This window comes from Amphiura filiformis, chromosome 12 (assembly GCF_039555335.1).
Source record: "Amphiura filiformis chromosome 12, Afil_fr2py, whole genome shotgun sequence".
NCBI classification, from domain to species: domain Eukaryota; kingdom Metazoa; phylum Echinodermata; class Ophiuroidea; order Amphilepidida; family Amphiuridae; genus Amphiura; species Amphiura filiformis.
In genome coordinates this window covers 67,780,728-67,787,746 of record NC_092639.1, presented here as the reverse complement: position 1 = coordinate 67,787,746, position 7,019 = coordinate 67,780,728, and the positions used below count along the sequence as shown (strand labels likewise).

The 7,019-nt window shown below is 36.5% G+C and overlaps 1 long non-coding RNA gene across 1 annotated transcript; it reads right to left on the bottom strand.

Annotated features, from left to right (window-relative positions):
- Window positions 1-5,630: 5,630 nt before the first annotated feature.
- Window positions 5,631-6,222, bottom strand: LOC140166605 (uncharacterized). The gene is made up of 3 exons (XR_011860892.1): window positions 6,096-6,222; window positions 5,794-5,940; window positions 5,631-5,762 (listed from the first exon to the last, which is right to left on the bottom strand). It is a non-coding gene; the product is annotated as an uncharacterized lncRNA (long non-coding RNA).
- Between the last annotated feature and the right edge of the window lie 797 nt (window positions 6,223-7,019).

Sequence of the window (7,019 nt, the reverse complement as noted above, 5' to 3'; positions counted from 1 at the left end):
TTAATTTAAAATGGCCTATCTTGTGATTTGTCTTTTGGCAGGATGGTTTGATTTTGGAGATAAGTTTTGATTTTGGAGATAAAACACACATAGTAGGGGTTTTATTCCTGCCCAGCAGAAAGTGGTTTTTTTTCTGATATGAATACTTACCTTTAATCATGTATAACTATGTAAATCATGAAATCTGACTCAATTCTTTTGTAAATGAGTTAATTGTTAGGTCATTGAATTTGAGTGATAGAAATAACAGTATGGAAAACTTGACAAAAGACAGGCTGTATAAAAGATGTGATGAATTCAAGCAAAACAACAGTTTTTGAGTATTGATGATATAGCTATGTAAGTCCCAGGGTGTTTAAAAAGAGCCATTTCAGTTGAAATCCATACATGCCCTATGGAAGACATGACTTTAATCTTCCACACAGGGAGTGTGAATTCAAATGTGGTTACCTGAATGGGTGACTCCATTAGAAATGTACACTCCCTCTGAGAGAGGTAAAGGACATGTCTTCTATAGGATGTATGGATTTAACAGGAATAGCCCATAGAAAGTGCACTTCTTGAAAAGACTACATGCCCTGCTCAAGACTAAAAGATGGCAGCACTGCAATCATTTTTTGTTTTTTGTATTTTTAAACACCCCATGTTTGATAATGTTCATATAATATAAACATTGGTTGTGTATAAGTTCCTAATTCTTCAGAGTCCCAAGTACACAATGGTGATCATCGAGTGCATAGACAAAGTGAAAGTCTCCTTCTATGTGATCAATGACAAATGGATCAACCGTTTGGTTGTCATTATTGTTGCGCAGCCAAATCGGTATGATTGTTTATCATTTCTGTGTTTACACTCGATGCATGGCACATAACTCTGAACAGTTAGGAAATTTAGGTTGTGTCATACTAACAGATCGGGTCAGGTCAGGTCATGTCATCTAACAGATATTGAAAGACAAATTGCTGGTGATCAAATATTGACAGGATTGTACATATGCTACCAGCAAATCAGTCATTGCATTTGACTTCGTTTGTGTCACTGCGGAGTTGACCAGTGTTTGTTTAGGCCCTGTATCCATAGGCTGTTCCCTTGTGGCGTGTGCCCTTGTTCCGTGTTTACTTGTTCCCATGTGACCTGCCACACAGACAACGAACCTTTGTTTTGCTTAGTGGCCGTATCCATAGTATCACCTATGATACAGGGGTACACATAATAAACATATAATAAAATAAATGTGTGGCAGGTCACATCGGAACAAGTGAACACGGAACAAGGGCACACGCCACAAGGGAACAGCCTATGGATACAGGGCCTTAGGGGTACCGAGGGTGCACACGCACCCGGGGTTTTTCTGAAGATCATGCAAAATCAGCCTATTTGGGGCACATCTCAGCCCCCGGGTGCAGTCAGAGACCCCTTGGAGTAGTCGGATTCTGGATACACCCCTGTTGTTCTGCTGCTTGTGCCTCAGATGCTGGTATGTCAGTGACTGTTGCTTGATATATTGGGCTATTCCAGTTGAAATCCAGATCTTCTCTATGGAAGACATGACCTTAATCTCCCACATGGGATGTAGATTTCAAATGTAGTCTCCAGCCCATTTGAAATTCTTCCTCCTTGTGTGGAAGATTAAGGAATTACCTTCCATAGGGGTGTATGGATTTCAACTGGAATAGTCTATCGTTTAATCATGATGGTGTGATCAGATATAACCCCATCAAAATCTCTAAGCAACTAACTGGTTAGTATGATATGAGCATGGAAGGAGCTCCCCATGCATGTCTTATTAGATGATAATGTGCATTAATAGTCATTCAATATTATTTTTATTGTTTTCCCTTCTCCAATTTGAATTCAATGTTAAGTTAAACATGAACGAAAATGTCAGTGAAAAATGGTAAGAGGGCATTTTGTTTGTTAGTGACATCAGTCCTTTTACATGGTTGCACCTCAAGCTTGCTGGTAAACCGCCTTGTACAGATACATCTGCTCTACGGGATGCACGTTTTCAGGCATTCAACTTGAAACTTCTTGTTGAAAAGAATATGAAATGCCAATTTCCAGGCAATTTTAAAGCAGTTTCAGGCATTATTGTTAGTGTTTGCTTTCATCTCTGGTATAAGATTTGATCCTATCAACAGCACTACCAAACTTGAGATGAACCAAAGTACATGTATATAAAGTCTGCACAAAAAGTAACTCAGCTGTTATAAATAAGCCTATAGATTCAGAACTAATAATTGTTTTCACAATATTTCAACATAGTGAGAAGGATGATTTATTTACACACATTTTGATACCCCATTCGTCAAATGTCGTTCAATATTAACAACACAGTAGTGCTTTTACAGAAAAATACCCAAATTTAAAAGTTGCGCTTACTTCAAATCAATACAAATAACTGCAACTTTTAAGTTGGGGTATTTTTCTTTCAAAACACTGCTGTATTGTCAATATTGAACAAAATTGACAAATGGGGTATCAAAATGCCAGAATAAATCATCCTTCTTTTTATGTGGAAATATTGTGAAAACAATTATTAGTTCTGAATCTATAGGCGTATTTATAACAGCTGAGTTACTTTTTGTGCAGACTTTAGTTAATATAAGTGTTTGGCAATACCTGAACTCATACACATGATTTGTCACCTTTGATTACATAGGACATTTCATTTCTGATGATGAGCACTGATTAGATGCAAACCATAGAATAATAATATAAGCAGATTGTTCACTATGTGGCTAAGTCCAGTGTCATTGCATGCAAAGCACAGGGACTCTGGTCTGTTGGTGCGCTATCTGTACCTCTACTAAACCATAGAACCTGATACTCTACCATCATGAATTCATGATGTGTGCATTTGAACATTAGGGGGAAAGTTTTGTTTTTAGGGAGTTAAAGGGTTTGTTTTCAGGGAGAGAGCATAGCTCAGTGGTTAGAATACTCGCTGTTTTCAATAACCGTATTTCCAGCGATGCACCCCATGGTGCATTTGGAGTTGGGAAATGAAGGCATTTTTTTTTCATTGAGATAAAAAAATAATTGGTTTGAAATGCAACTAAAACCTGTTCACTTTGTAAACTAGTGTGGCTATCAATCTAGTTAACTTATATGTTGTGTTAAAGAGGGGAGCTCCTTCATACAATAGACCAAATCTTGTACTGAATAAAAATGTAATATAATATACATATATATATTAATTAAGATAAGAACATTGCAATTATACTTTCTACTCATATGTATATATACATGTTTATTGTGAAACTGTTGAAATCTTTGTATTAAATAAGGGCCTGAAAAGGAAATTAATTGTATGTCACAAGGTAAACAAAATCAAAGGTTTGGCCAGAAGGCCCTGTCTGCAATAGCTGTCTGGTGTTATTTTGTTGGTTTTAGCATATTGGGCACTTGATAAAAACTTGAGTAACAAAAGGCAGCTAGCTATTTCAGATGGGTCCTTCTATCCTAAAAGCCCTTGAAATGTTTGAATTTTATTTTTATGTATTTCATTTAACAGCCAGATTACTTGTGTATATGAACTCTGCTCCTACATAATGAGATATAATGAGGTGAAATTGAGACAATACAATCACATCAACTGATGCAATGGAGCAAAGCAAAGCCATTTTGTTACATTTACATTTAACATTAATATGCTGAGAATAATTACATACAATTTGGAATTGAATTTTTTTCAGATATCTCAAATATGAGTATTTGGCACAACTTTAATTTTGTAAATCTTGCCAAGTGTTGCTATGTTGATGAATATAAAATACAAAAGAATGTGAACAATCTCAAAATGTGTTGAAGATGTCTCATTCTGATAGATCATGTCACATGCATATTACCTTCAAGTTCAATATCATTTCAGAAATATTAAAATCTAATTATGAATGTCTCATTCTGTGGAAGCAGATCTCATAGAATGTGTTGTGTTTATTATAAGCTGTATATTTCCATAGACTGTTGCTATGTACTATATTTGCAACCATATTGGTTGATTACCCTTTATGCCTGCTTTGTCTTTGGGCTATTCCAGTTGAAATCTGACATACCTGTCTAAGAGTAAGAAAAGTTTTATACAGAGGGAGTATGTTTTCAGTTGGAATTAGATAACTAGATTAATTATTTTGAAATCCATACTCCCCTTGTGAAAGAATGTAGCAAAATATTCCACAGGTGGAGTGTGGATTTCAAATGGAATAGCCCATTTTTCATGACACTCATTCCCAATGGCATAGTTCAAGAACTCTATTTAATAATCATTGCTCAAAATTTGATCTCAAAATATGATGTATGAGGTTTTGTACATTCAAGAGGTCATTCTGTACCTGTACAAGCATGTATGGATTGGAGAATTGTCTGATAGGATGAGGATCTTCCTAGTGTGATCATATCTGACTGACATTATGCAGCATGTTTCTACTGAGCATTGTGTTCCATGTAATAGCGTACCATGCCAGTAGTAAGCCCAGTATAAAGGTAGTATTGAGGTAGATCATGCTGGGTAAATTGTGCCGTTCTGTGTGTTGAGCGCAATCGAAACAAAACAAGGTGTGTGCTTGGTTGGTAGCTAAGGCATTGGGTTACCTCTTTCTTAAAAATTCATTGAATTGCTATATATATCACACCAGCTTGTGTCCTGGCAACTCACTTGAAGTGATATGAACATGACTTTCGTTTTGTTTTGTTTTTTTCTTATTTTCTTCAAGTTCGTTTTGTATTCATGATTATGACCAGACCCATATTACTGTTCAAATACTGCAATGTAGGTTGACATGGATGAACAAATTAATTCAATTTTGCTTAGATTTTTAAATTTAAGTGATAAATATTGCACACACTGAAACCTATCGCACAATGTGCAGTTTTTTTTTTCTCAGTAGAAACAAGCTGGGAATGTTGGATTTTAAGTACCCAGAAAGTAATGGGCATAAAATAATAAGTATTGCTACATGCTCAGTATAAACATGCTGATAGACAGATGGGTAATAAATGAGGTATCCAATGACACTTTCTGTACATCCATGGGTTAGGTAACCTGTTTCTATTATTTACAGTGAGGTCAATCCAAAGAGTACCGGCACCTCCATGTTTGCCTGTCGCTCACGGAGGGCAAATAGTGTACCTCTAGATAATTTTGCTACGCTACTGGCAAAGTTTGATTCAAAGTGTGTTGTTTGCATTCTGAATGTAACATGTCGTGCCAAAATGTGTGCTAAGTGCATGCACCAACCTTTGTAACACTGAAGCGTAAAGATGCATATTATCATTTGATTTTAGGCTCTTGCCAAAAAACACATGAGGTACATACACTATTTGGTCTCCATGAGTGGATTTATCATAGCTTTACATACAAGTTGATACTCTTTGGTATAATTTCTTTGGTTATTTATTAGGTTTTCAAAGCTTGGTTTCTCATGCAAAACATGGGTACCTGGTGGTATTGTCATAACGTGGGTAGCTGGTGGCATGGTCATATAAAGCTTGGGTACCTGGTGGTATTGTCATGTAAAACATGAGTACCTGGAGGTATTGTCATATAAAACATGGTTACCTAGTGGTATTGTCATGTAAAACATGGATACCTGGTGGCATGGTCATATAAAAACATGGGCACCTGGTGGCATGGTCATATAAAACATGGGTACCTGGTGGCATTGTCATGTAAAACATGGATACCTGGTGGTATTGTGCCTGGAGGTATTGTCATATAAAACATGGTTACCAAGTGGCATTGTCATATAAAACATGGGTACCTGGTGGCATGGTTATATAAAACATGGGTACCTGGTGGCATTGTCATAAAACATGGGCACCTGGTGGCATGGTTATATAAAACATGGTTACCTAGTGGTATTGTCATATGGGTACCTGGTGGCATTGCCATATAAAACATGGGTACCTGGTGGTATTGTCATATAAAAACATGGGTACCTGGTGGCATTGTCATGTAATACATGAGTACCTGGTGGCATTGTCATGTAAAACATGGGTACCTGGTGGCGTTGTCATGTAAAACATGGGTACCTGGTGGCATTGTCATGTAATACATGGGTATCTGGTGGCATTGTCATGTAATACATGGGTACCTGGTGGCATTGTCATGTAAAACATGGGTACCTGGTGCATTGACAAAAGAGACAGGAACAGATAAGTAAACTTTACTAATGGTGTACAGAAATCTACAATAACCATATGCTTTGCATACTGATACATAATGAAGCAGAACCATACAAGGATGGAATCTGTTTCACCTTGTAAACTGCCAGAAAATTATGTAAAAAACTTCTAATTGAAAATTGCCGACATGTGACTCATTCCCCTTGATCATGTCACATATTACATTATGTTGGGTGCTTCTGTGAAATAGTCAGGCATGGTCACATGAATAGGTGATAATGGCAATAATTCTTCTTCCATGGTTACTAAAACTGTAGACCTGGACCATGCATGCATATTGAGTTCCTTATAGGGCTGTATAATGCCAACAGTCTGTTTTTATTATATTTGTTATAAATGTATCAATTGGCATTGGCTAAGTCATAGTTGTTTTAACGTCATGGGAACTACTAGCCAACATTATCAATGGACCATTGTGATTGGTTACAAAGAGGACTATGACATAATGAGTCGGGATAGCTGAAGGGGATTAAGAAAACCTCTATTTTGATTGGTTACTTGGATTATTATATCATGTAATTAATCAATCAGAGGTTGTGTAAGAAAGGAAGTATTGCCCGTGGGGTTAAAACTGACAGTGATAATGTGAATAAAACAGAACTACAAAAATTAAGTGCAACATTGAGTTAACTTGAATCTGTTGTCAAATCAAAGTCCCTTGCAAAATAACCAACTTTATGGCAAATGGTACTGAAGGGTTTCTAGTTAGCCATTTAAAGCCATATTGTAACATTTGCCGAGGAGGACGTCCTCAATATTTTTCAAAATTCTATTTGTTACATGATTGTAATGTACTTTATTAAACTAAGATTCCCTGCAAAATTTAAGACTTT